General features: G+C 46.0%; 1 long non-coding RNA gene across 1 annotated transcript in view; it reads right to left on the bottom strand.

Annotated features, from left to right (window-relative positions):
- LOC115460376 overlaps window positions 1-4605 on the bottom strand; it is a 28139-nt gene extending 23534 nt beyond the window's left edge. The window contains exon 1 of the long non-coding RNA XR_003940473.1: window positions 4463-4605. This is a non-coding gene — a long non-coding RNA (uncharacterized LOC115460376). The remainder of the gene's footprint in view (window positions 1-4462) is intronic.
- Window positions 4606-12928: the final 8323 nt, after the last annotated feature.

Genomic DNA, 12928 nt, shown 5'->3' on the forward strand with positions numbered 1-12928 from the left:
TTTGTGCTGGTTCACAGATGGAGAAAGAGCTGACTTGTACCAGAAGCAGAGGGCTAATTATGGGGCTGTTACAGCCTAAAATTAGCAGCAATTTGCAGGACCTAGGTAAGGAAGGTTCTAGAAAGGCTCTTCCTGGCATGTTTGTGGGGTAGCTAGTGGCCCACTATTCCAAGGAGGAATCTGGCCACCTGAATTCTCTGGAGCCAGCTCAGTTTGCAGAGCAGTGCCGTAGCCACAGGTGGGCTGGGGCCCACCCACTTAGGGCTCAGGCCCACCCAACACGTTTAGCGGTAGCTGGTGGGGATCCCAAGCTCTGCCAACTCAAGATTTCCCCCTGTTGGTAACAAAAATGCTACTTTCCACGATACCTGCACCTGCGCATGCTCAGTTTTCAGTGCATGCCTGCTGCAGACAGCCAAGATGGAAAGAAGCGTTTTCTCACCAGCTGAGATATTTTTTGGGTGGTGGTTGTGGGGGGGGGGGGGGGGGGGGGGAACATTTTGTGCCCACCTACTTCTTGCCTAGGCCCACCCAAAATCTGTTGTCTGGCTACGCCCCTGTTGCAGAGCCGTGCGGTGTGAAGGATGGAGAGAGAGAGAGAGAAAAAAAACTTTAATAGGAGACCCTGGCAAGGTAAGGGGATTACTGGGAAAGAGTTTTATTTTTATTTTAAGATGTTTTTATTTGGAAATGCTCAGTAGAGGAGTTTAGTAGGCAGGCTGAAATGTGATAGAATGTTAGCCTTTCACAAGCTGCCTCATACACCGAGTGCCAGGTCAAGATTCTAAACTGACAACTTTATCAGTTGGGACTTGGGAGGGAGCTGTGAGTGTGTAAGGTTGGCTGTGTCAAGTTATCCTGCCCCGAGAACTTCAAAATGGAAACATTTCATGAGTTTTGATCAAAATTCATTTAGACAAAGGTTTTATAGCGTATGTGCATTTGAATGAAAATTGTTTAAGGAAAGTCCTACCCAGTAAAAGAGGGTGACTGAGGTGCAAATGAGAGGAGTGTTTGAAAGAGCAAATACGGTGTTGGGTCTACTCTTAAATGTATGTTTTATAGAGAATATAGTAGCTAAAAAGAAGCTGAAAAAACTCACAGGAGTTTTGACAGCTGATGGCCTGGTAACTCAGCAATGATTCTCCTGCAGCTGACGAGATAAATCCTGCCAAGGAAGAGCTTTTGTAATGTCAGTACAAAGCTTTTACAGATAAAACTGTAAAAGGAATTTTAAAGGAGAAGCTTTCACGAAGGTCCTCTAGGGACATAAAGGGCCCAGAGCACCAGATTCATAGGTCAGAGGCTGTCTGATTTGTTTCTCTGTGTATATAAAAAGCCAGTCAGTGCCTTTTAACTTGACTTAAACTGGCTGTTAGAATGTGATGTTCATGGTTTTTGAATGAGAAGGAAAGAGAGAGAAATTATATAATGAGGGAAAATTAAATCCTGGGTGGGAAATAGGTAATGCTTGATTTAATTTTATTTCCCTTGGGTTAGTTAGTGACAACGTTTTCACTGAAAACAGATAGTGAGCACCAGATTCTATATATGGTGCTGAAAAAATGCACTTCTTAAAATATTTTTTTGAAATAGTTCTATTCTGTAAACCTTGCCTAAAGTTAGGTGCGGTTTATAGAATACATGCAGCACCCATCCCTGTGAGTGCAATTTCAGAGCAACCATTTATGTCAACTAAAACCTGGTGTAAATGCCCTAACTTAGGAATATTCTATAATAGTGCATGGAAGTTTTAGAAATGCCCATGACCCGCTCATTCCCCTCTCATGGCCACGCCCCCTTTTGAGACCCACACATTAGAATTTACATCCACTATTTTACAGAAAATGCTTAGAAAGTTGCACCTGTAAATTCTAATTAGTGTCAATTAGTGTTGATTGTTATTAGCCAATTATCAGTGCTGATTGGCTTAATCAATTAAGTTGCATGTGCGATTTGGCCACACTTCCAAATTTGCACACATAACTTTAGTTGCCATATATAGAATCTGGGCCTGAATGCAGAAAAGTTTGTAATCCAAACTGCACAGGCACACAAAGAGTTGCACACATCAGGGAGATAGATTTCTTTGTTATTGATTTGTTAAAGTCAGGAAAGTAGGTGTGCTATGTTTGCCTGGTCAGTCCCAGAGGTTCTTGGTCCACTGAGGCAAAGAGAAAATAATTAATGCCCAACATTCAAAAAAGCCCTTGGAAGAGGAGTAAAGCTAAGTGACTGAGATATTCGGGAAGTGTGCACACAAAGAAGTAGGCAACACATAGAGAAAAACAGAGTCAAGAGAAATAGAAGAGAGGGATAGAATAACAAATACCAAAATATTTACCTTATGAGGGGCTCTGGATTCTGGAGGGTTGTACTGGAGGAGAACCTGAAAGACAAAATGCGTACAAGCATTTTAAATTTCAGGTTTGTAACTGAGTTAGTTTAACTGAACAAATTGGTAGGGAAAGATTTAAAACCTTAACTACATCAGATACTTATCTGAAGCTGTTCTTGTTATGTTGTCCATTTTGTGTATCAAGTTCAAATCACTGTAATTGAAATGGATATATTTTTAACATCTGTGTATTTTTTAATGAAGACATAAGACATCAGCTTCGCCATGCTGGGACAGACCAAGGGTCCATCGAGCCCAGCACCCTGTCTCTAACAGTGGCCAAAAGAACAAGCATTTTGTCCCGCCCATCCCAGAAACAGTGGATTGATAAAATTATAACATCAACATATTAGTATTCTATAATAAACATTCTAAAGTCCCTGGTTTGGTGTTGACATTAATTGGGGAAAACACTGTGGTGTACTTTAAACATTTTACAAAAGTGTAATATTTTGTTCCACCACCAGGGTGTTTGTATTTGTACAATGAAAAAACTTTACACAGCTGAAAAGCAGCCATATATCACTATCGCAAAAATCTTATCATTTCAAAAATCCGATTAACTCAAATAACATCTTAATCCAGATTAGCTCATAAATGACAATAGCACATTTTCCAGATGGGATGTTTCCCAGAACTGCTTAATTAAATATCCATGATATTAAAATGTTGAAACAAATGCCCACACAGGAGTTGTCCTGATGGAAATTCACTTCTTCAATATCTCCTATACGGCTTCATGTATACCACTGGCTTCTTCATGGAGCTAAATTCATCCCACTCTTATATGAATGACAGCTACCACACAAATCACTTCACAATTGCTACAAAACAGTGGCATATTTAAGACTAGTAAATAAGGCCCGTTTCCGACACAAATGAAACGGGTGCTAGCAAGGTTTTCCTCGGAGTGTGTATGTTTGAGAGAGTGTGTGTGTGAGAGTGACTTTGTGAGAGAGACAGATTGAATGTGTGTGGCTGCAAGTGTGTCTGTTAGAGAGTGTGTGTGTGAGATTGACAGTGTGTTTGAGTGGGTATGTGAGCGACAGCGAGAGTGTATGAGAGTGATAGAGTGTTTGACAGTGACTGTGTGACACATAGAGAGTGAATGTGATCGAGTGTGAGACATAGCGTGTGTTGTAGACAGTGTTAGAGAGTGAGAGAGACAGTCAGTGTGTGAGAGAGAGAGAGAGTGTGTGTGAGAGATAGTGTGTGTGACGGAGATACATCCCCCCCTCCCTATGTTGGCTGGAAGGACCCCCCTCCGTCTGCGTCTGCCACTGTGTTGTCGCAGGACCCCTCATCTCCTTGTCTGGTCAGTCTCCCCCCCTCCTTTCAGGTCTCCCTACAGCCCTTCTCTCAGGACTGTGGGTCGCCCCTCCCCCCTTCACCTGTGCTGTCAGGACCCCCTCCTCCGCCTCCATCTGTGGTCTGTGTACCTGTTCTGGCCCTCATCCTCCCCTCCTTGTGCCTGAACTGTTGCTTAGCCTGTGGCAACAGTGGAGAGAGCTGTGCAGGACCTCCTGTTCCAACCCCCTTGTCATGTTTGTAGAGAAAGAAAAGAGGGAAAAAGAGGAAAAGTGGCATAATGTTTGTAAAAAGGAAGAGGGGCACGGCAGGCAGCGACCAGCTATCAGCTGTGCAAGTGTAAACAAAAGAAAACAAAAAGGAGTTTTGTGCTGCCTGTTCAGTCCCAGCTCGTATTCTCTCGTATTCGCTGCTTGAAAGGACAGGAGGGGAGGGTGCACAGCAGAAGCTGACTTACTTTGCCAGATGCGAAGCAAAAGCTCCTGCCCTTGTTAAACAAAACAAAACAAAAAGGAGTTTTGTGCTGCCTGTTCAGTCCCAGCTCGTATTCTCTCGTATTCGCTGCTTGAAAGGACAGGAGGGGAGGGTGCACAGCAGAAGCTGACTTACTTTGCCAGATGCGAAGCAAAAGCTCCTGCCCTTGTTAAACAAAACAAAAAGGAGTTTTGTGCTGCCTGTTCAGTCCCAGCTCGTATTCTCTCGTATTCGCTGCTTGAAAGGACAGGAGGGGAGGGTGCACAGCAGAAGCTGACTTACTTTGCCAGATGCGAAGCAAAAGCTCCTGCCCTCGTTAGTTCTACATTCAGCTGCCAAGGCCACCGGAGAAAACAGAGGGAGGAGAAACGGGTGCAGAACTCCTCCAGCACATGTGCACAGCAAAGCGAGTGACGCTCCTCCCGAGTGACCCCTTCGCCTCTGACGCTCCTCCCTTCTTCTATTTGACTTCCCTGATAGGTCCCTCATTGGTGTGATGCTCCTCCCTTTTCCTGTTTCAGTTCCGTTTGATAGGTCAGAGCGGTGCAGCTGTGACGCTCCTCCCTTCTCTGATAGGTCAGGGCAGGGCAGAGATGTACTCTGATAGGTCAGGGCGGGGCAGATTCAGATCATGGCGGCGCACAGATGGACTGTGGTTAAAAGTGGTTACAGAGCTTCGAACATACGAACTTTTGAAGCCTCAAAGTGTGGTTCAGAACGTTCATGGTGCTTTTTATGTCCAGTTGGGGCGTGGCGTAGGTCGCAGATGGGGCGTGGCTGAGGGCGGTGGTGAGTAGTCCGAATAGCCAGGAGGACTTCACTGCCACAGTTGGAGGGAGCTTCAGAACGTTCAAGGTGGGATTTATTTATATAGATAGGTGCATCATGGTGTATGCACCCCTGACCCCCCCCCCCCCCTTTTAAAATCCTCTTGGCTTCACCCGGGCAGTGAGTCATTTCAGGGAGGAAGTCCCAGAGCAGGCCGCAGGCAGCCTGTCACTGCCACTGCTTGGGTGAAGCTGAGAAGATTTTAAGGTGGGGGGGGGGGGGGGGGGGGAGGGGCGGGGAAAATGTGCCTGTAAAAAAAATGTACCTGCTACGCTACTGCTACAAAACATTCAAAACGAATTCAGTAAAAAAATAAAAAATAAAAATCAAAACATTACAAAATAAAAATAAATCCTATAAACTATCAACAGTATCTTACTTTGGTGCCATGTTTCATTTACAATTTACCATATGATGTAACTGATAAAAGATGGCAAACCCCAATATATAACTGATAAAAGAGCCACTCAACAGCCAAAAATGTCACATGATCCAAGATGGCTAATAACCGCTCCCTTCCAAAATTCAAATATTATGGTATATGCATCACTAGTGGCCTAGTGGTTAGAGTGGTGGACTTTGTTCCGGGGGAACTGGGTTTGATTCCCACTGCAGGCACAGGCAGCTCCTTGTGACTCTGGGCAAGTCACTTTAACCCTCCATTGCCCCAGGTACAAACAAGTACCTGTGTATAATATGTAAGCTGCATTGAACCTCCTATGAGTGGGAAAGCACGGGGTACAAATGTAAGAATAAAAAATTACATTACAGCATGATTTATATTCTGCAGTTAACCTCTCGGTTCTACGCGTATTACACTTTTCAAGAGGCTGGACAATTGCCAGGAACAAACAGTGCTAAAAGCAAATACATTCACTCAGAATCTAACAAAGCTACAATACTAAAAACAATATAATATCACCATTTTAGGATAGCATTCAGGATGTCTTTCTTGAATAGGTGTGTTTTAAGCTTGCTTCTGAATAGCATATAATCAGTTCCAGTTAACAAAAGTCCTAAGAGCTCCTTATCTAGTCTTGCTGCTTGAAATGAAAGAAGAGTATCACCAATTTTTTTTGTTTTTCAAAGAGGGCTACGAAAAAAATGAAAATTTCCTAGTAGATTTGGAAGATATTTGAAAACAATAATAGGTAAGTAGATATAATGGTGCAGCACCAAAAATTGTCTTAAAAGTTAGACATAAGAATTTTAAAAAGATTCTGGCATATACTGGTAGCCAATGAGGTTTTATGTAGTGAGATGATAAACTATCATATTTATTCAGGGAATAAATTAAACATAAAGCAATATTTTGTATAGTTTGAAGCTTTTTTAATTCCTTGTTTGGAGCAACCCAGATAAATGATATTACAATAGCTAAGGGCCCTGTTTACTAAGGTGCGCTAACAGTTTTAGCACGTGCTAACCATGTAGATGCCCATAGAAATATTATGGGTGTCACTAAAATTGCTAATGCGCCTCTAGCTCAGCTAAAACAGGGCCCTAAAAGACTTAAAACAAGAGATTGTACTAATGGATGGAAGTTTTCTTAGTCAAAATATTTTCGAACACAACAAAGGTTTCGCATAACAAAGTCTTTTGAGTTAAAGTGTTAATCTGCATTTGTAATGTTCATCTAGAATCAAGAAAAATTCCCAAAATTCTAATAGGGGAAACAGTATAAGTTATTTGATCTATAGTCACCTCTTGTTCCTCTTCCACTAGTACATTACTGATAAGCATGAATTTTGTTTTTCCTGCTTTAAGTTTTAATTTATGTGATTGCAACCCTATAAAGTAGGATATTCATTATGAAACATAATTCAACTTCATGGTTCAAACCATGGGGAGGAGTGGCCCAGTGGTTAGTGCAGCAGACTTTGATCCTTGTAACATGGGTTCAATTCCCACTGCAGCTCCTTGTAACCTTGGGCAAGTCATTTAGGGGGTCTTTTACTAAAGCTTAGCTGCAGCTAAACTCTCCATTGCCTCAGGTATCAAAACTTAAACTGTGAGCTCTCTAGGGACAGAGAAAGTACCTGCATATAATGTGTACAGCACTGCATACATCTAGTATTACTATAGAAGTGATTAGTAGTAGTGTAACCCCCTAGTCGTGGAGCAGGTAAATTACAATAATTAAAGAAATATATATGAATGTCACAGTTTCAAATAGGGTTCCCAAATAAACTCCACATAATCAAGGGATTTAACAAGAAAAGAAATAGTAAAGGTTTATTAAATGATAAAATAAATAGAAACACTTGTTGGTTATGTTCCTAAATGCTGGTACCAATTGTTAAGCTTTGATGGTATTAGATAAAGCTAGTGCAAGGTGTTAAATACTTTGTGGTAAGTTACAAAGAAAACAAAGGCAATAACATGTTCAAAACTACAATCACAGTTACCAAGACCCCAACCCCACTTCTGCAACAACATAAAACATCCCAACCCTGTACACAGCTCTAATTAGTGTACTCAGATCTGATATATATGATTTTTAATTTGTGTGCACACAAAAATGTTATCGGTATGTCAAAATCTTCGCTAGCATTGCAGCTCTCTTGCATTGGGTACCTTGGTCTTCTCCACATTCACGTCTTCTCAGTTGGCAAGGTCAGCTCACCGGCTCAGGAACTCCAGGATACCTACTGCTCTGACTCAAAAAATTCAAAAAAGGAAAACCCTGACTTTCTGTGCTCGGTGTATGTGCTAACCTCAATCAGTAGTTTCTTTGGCAAGGAACTTGTGGACTAACTAGATTCAAATAAAACAGATAAGCAGAGGAAATTCCTATCTCAACCGCCCAAAAACATGACCCCGTTTCTTTTGTTCTGCTATACCACCACCCTCTAATCTCACTGATGGACTGTTAAAATAAATCTCATAAAGGCAGGCACTCACAGGACTCGAGGTTTAGGCTGGGCAGCTTTCTTCCCAGGACAGGCTTCTGTCTGTATTTTCCTGAGGCAGGCACTCAAAAAACAAAGTTCTCTTTTAGTCTGGGCACTCAGTGCAAGGGGGGGGGGGGTTGTCTCTCTGTCTCTTTCCTTATGGAGCTTCTTCCCTCTCCGGATAAGCCTCTTCTTTACAGGACAGTCACACGGCCGGCTCTCTCCTCTCTGGACAAGCAGACACACACACGGAGGGATGCGCTGGGGGAACTTCTGGGATTCAGGGACCTCACCAAGCTGCTCTCTCTTCAGCTCTGCTCCCAACACGTCTCAGCTTCCCAGTGTTACAGCAAATCTTCTGCCCCAGCTCGCGCCAGATCCCCTTTCTCCCCCTCCTCTGCTGCTCTCTCTGCCTGAGTGCCCGTATTTTTTTTTTGGACTCACCAGCTCTCTCTCTTCCTCTGGAGCTCATCAGTGGGTCCTCCATCAGCATGCAGCTGCCTCTTCTTGTCTTGATTAGATCGTATCATCATCCAGCCTGCCTGAGCATGCCCCACTCTGCCTGAGTCCGATTTTTTCTCTCAGGCCATGCTTGCAGCTTCCATTGTCTCTGTCTGGGCTCTTGCTCTCCTGCAGCCTCTGCACACTAATCTTTTTCTTTGTTCCACACCTCCTGTCCCCCTGGATTGGCTTGAAATTCGCGCCAATCTAAGGGTCAGACTGCCTCCTGCCACCTCATTTGTCCAAATTCGTGCCCTTTAGCAGATCCTGACTCCTATTGGCTGCCTTCCACACTGCCCATCCTCTAATTCCCAGCTTTCCCTGGGGCCTCAGACAGCAAATCAGAAGCTTTGTAACAAGCTCCACTGCCCATCCTCCCACAGCTTCAAACTTGTAAACTTTAAACACACATCTAGCAGCCATGGACACCTGAGTTCTTTGTACAACAGTGCTGGAGCATTTTAAACACTTTAAACATTTTAACTAAAAGGTGTGAGTGCTGTGCTGCCCTGAGACCTCTGTACCTCCCTGTCCTCTGCAGGATGCCCCCCTCCCTGGAGAAAAAAAAGGGGGGGGGACAAGATAAAGGCTTCTTTTTTTCCTATATTTACACTTCTCTCGGGGTACACAAATGTTGCCCCCAACATTTCTCCTAACACTTCATCATACAACATCACATTCACAGTTTTAGGCCAGGCCCACCACAGTAACACTTCTCTCATTACTATGCCTGTCTCAATATAGGTAGTAATTGTCTGACAGATACCTGGAAGGGTTCCCTTTATTTGATCGGGAGGACCTCCTGAGGGGATACAGGTATTCATGAGGGCCAACACCAGCCTCCTCTCCTATTAATTTGGGTTCTACTTCCCCCTCTACATCAGGCTCCATCCCTAAATCTGGCACTTCCCTGTTTGGGACTACATCTTCCCCTGCAACGTAAGTACCAGGCTCTCCCAACAACAAATACAGTACACTGTCATTTTCATCGTCATCATTCTCACTATCTCCAATATCTGGTATCTCAGGTAACCCCAAGGTGGACCCTAAATCACACATGGCATTGGGTAACACCTTCACATGGTTTCTGTGCACTACTTTGACAGGACCACCTTCCTCAGGGACAACTTTGAGGCTACTTCCCCCAGGCTCGTTCACCTGGTCTATCACATATATTCTGTCATCCCACAGGTCCTGAATCTTGTGGCGGCCAGCAACGACCCAGGCAGGGGGAGGAGTATCCCTACTCCTCCCCCTGCCTAGGAATCGCTACAGACTGCTGTCAAACTCCCCAACCACAAGCGCACAATAACCACCTGCAACCCCCCCCCCCCCCAAACAGGCTCATCAGTGCATTCGATAATGAAGGGCAGGGGGGTGCCTACGAAACACCTCTAACTGCCCCCCTGGTGCATCACCACTACAACCCCTGTGCAACGGCGCATCACAAAGTCCTACCCCCTTCCCTCCTCGTCGCATCACCCAACCCCTCCCCCCGCCACATCACCAAGCCCCTCCCCCCCATCGACCGCCTCGCCACCCACAACCGCTAATACAAACTCTGTCCGGTCGCTGCTGCTTCTCCTATTCAGCAGCAGCAGCAGCCGGTACATAAAGAAAACAACAACAAAAAAAAACTTTCTCCTAAAATGCACCTCCGTAGACAACCATCTCACATTGGCTGACGTCTCTGCAGCCGCTCCTCCTCTCCCCGCAACGTCACTGCCCCTGCAGGAAGACCCCGGAGAAACGCAGAGACGTCAGAGGGGACGCAGAGACGTCAGAGGGGAGAGGAGGAGCGCCTGCAGAGATGTCTGCCAATGTGAGATGGTTGTCTACGAAGGTGCGTTTTAGGAGAAAGTTTTTTTTTTTGGTTGTTTTCTTTATGTACCGGCTGCTGCTGCTGAATAGGAGAAGCAACAGCGGCCGGCCACCGTTAGTATTGGCGGTTGTGGGTGGAGAGGGGGTCGATGAAGGCAGGGGGAGGGGCTTGGTGATGCGCTGGGGTGGGGGGGGCGGGTGATGCGCAAGGGGGGGAGGGGATTGGTTTGGGTGCTGCACCGGGGGGGAGGGGGTGTCGCTGGACATGGGTGGCTGGAAGGGAGCAGGGGGAGGGAAGGGTCGCTGGACATGGGTGGCTGCAGGGGGGGCAGGGAAGAGGGAGATGTGGAGGGGGTCCACAGACCACATGGGTGGCTGCAGGAGGGACAGGGGATACAGGAGGGACACTGCAGGGCGGGCAGGGGGAGAGAAGGATTGCTGGTCATGGGTGGCTGCAGGGGGGGCAGGGGGGAGAGGTGGGTCGATGGACATGGGTGGCTACGGGGGGGGGGGCATGGGAAAGGAGAGAAGGGTCGTCAGACATGGGTGGCTGCAAAGGAGAGGAGGGTCAATGGACATGGGTAGCTGCAGGGGGGGCAGGGGGAGAGAAGGGTCACTAAACATGGGTGGCTGCAGGGGGGACAGGGGAGAGAGGAGGGACGCTGCACATGCGTGCCTGCAGGGGGAGAGGAGGGATGGTGAGGAGGGGGTCCTGAGACCACATGGGTGGCTGCAGGGGGAGCAGGGGAGACAGGAAGGACGCAGCAGGGGGAGACGAGGGTTGATAGACATGGGTATCTGCAGGGTCCTATTGACCTTCAAGTGCACTCAATCTGCAGCCCCCCATTACCTCTCTACCCTCCTCTCCCCATATGTTCCCACCCGTAACCTCCGCTCTCAGGACAAATCACTCCTATCTGTACCCTTCTCCACCACCGCTAACTCCAGACTCCGCCCCTTCTGCCTCGCATCACCTTATGCCTGGAACAGACTTCCTGAGCCCATACGCCATGCGCCCTCCCTGCCCATTTTCAAGTCCTTACTCAAAGCCCATCTCTTCTCAATTGCTTTTGGTGCCTAATCACCTTCCCCATTCATGATACCTACACTGACTACATAGTTTGTTACTTTTAGATTGTAAGCTCTCTTGAGCAGGGACTGTCCTTCCCCATGTTTAAACTTGTACAGCGCTGCGTAACCCTAGCAGCTGTATAGAAATGCTACATAGTAGTAGTAGGGGGGGCAGACGAGAGGGTCCACAGACATGGGTGGCTGCAGGGGGATGCTGGACATGGGTGGCTGCAGGGGGGACGGGGAGAGGAGGGTTGCTGCACATGGGTGGCTGCAAGGGGGTAGGGGAGAGGGAGGGGGTTCCTCAGACCACACACTCAGTCACTCACTCTCTGCCTCTCACATACACTCTCTCTGACACACTCACTGTCTTTGTCCCTCTCTCTCACACAGTCTCACACAGACAAACAAACACTGTCTCTCACACACTCTCTCACACACACACAAACAAACACACACACTCTGTCTCTCTCTGACACACATGCTCCATCTCTCACACACACTCTTTCTGAAACATACACTTTGAGGAAAACCTTGCTAGCGCCCGTTTCATTTCTATCAGAAACGGGCCAGAGAGCCAAGGTGCCGCCTGCCCAGTTTGAGGCAGCATAGAGCAGTGAAAGCAACAGACTGTCACAGGAGTGAGAAATATAAAACTAGTTGTAAATAGGATATCTGGGTCAGCAAAGTTAATGTGTGCGTGCACAGGGGAACCTTTGTTCCCGCAGGAGTCCTAGAGGTGAGTCCTATGAGTGAACACCATGTCTCAGAGGTGAGACAGCAAAGTTAATGCGCAGAAGAACAGGAGAACTTTTGTTTCTGCTCTAGTCTTAGAGGTGAGTCCTATACATGTGTCTGGCTGCAGTGATTGTGGTGGGAGACCTGTGCAGAGCCTTGCAGTCCCATTTCTTACCTTTCTGTGACAAGGTGATGTAGCAGCTGCTGGAGAACCTTGGGAATGTACATGTTCATCACACTGTAAAACCTCAGATGCTCTCTGTGTTTGGTGATATTGCTCTGGCTATTGGAGGGGAGTTCAAGATGTTTTTAGAGGTGGTGTTCAATGTGCTGCAGCAAGCATCCTGAGCCCATGTGGATAAAAAACACTATGACATGATGGATTACCTGAATTAGTTGAGGGAGGGCTGCCTAGAAGCATACACTAAAATTCAAATTAATGGACCGTATATTGTATGTATGGGGACTTGAATACCAACCATTGCACCACAACCATTTTTTCTCTATAGAAGGAACGCAGAGTTCCTTTGGTGTGAGCTGCAGTAGTATCTGATGATCCCCATAAAAATAGATGATCCTTATACTAAGTCTGATAAAAGTGGCATAAGACTGATTGAATGGCACTCCTGGTTAGAATCTTTATAAAATAAATCCTGGTTAAATATCTATGAGGTTACAAGATCTATAATTGAAGTGCTATTGTTTGGGACACTATAGGTATAGAAGCATACACTGGCATCATTCAGGGTTTGAAGGGTGACCAGGAAAATGTGAATCCTGATGTGATGTTGATGCAGCCCAGAGCAGAATTTATTTTCTCTTTCATTGATCATATTTCTGCAGATGAAGATCACACTGATGGGGTGGTTGCCTGTGGTGCTGAACTGATAGGGGA

The sequence above is a fragment of the Microcaecilia unicolor genome, chromosome 1 (assembly GCF_901765095.1).
Source record: "Microcaecilia unicolor chromosome 1, aMicUni1.1, whole genome shotgun sequence".
NCBI lineage: Eukaryota > Metazoa > Chordata > Amphibia > Gymnophiona > Siphonopidae > Microcaecilia > Microcaecilia unicolor.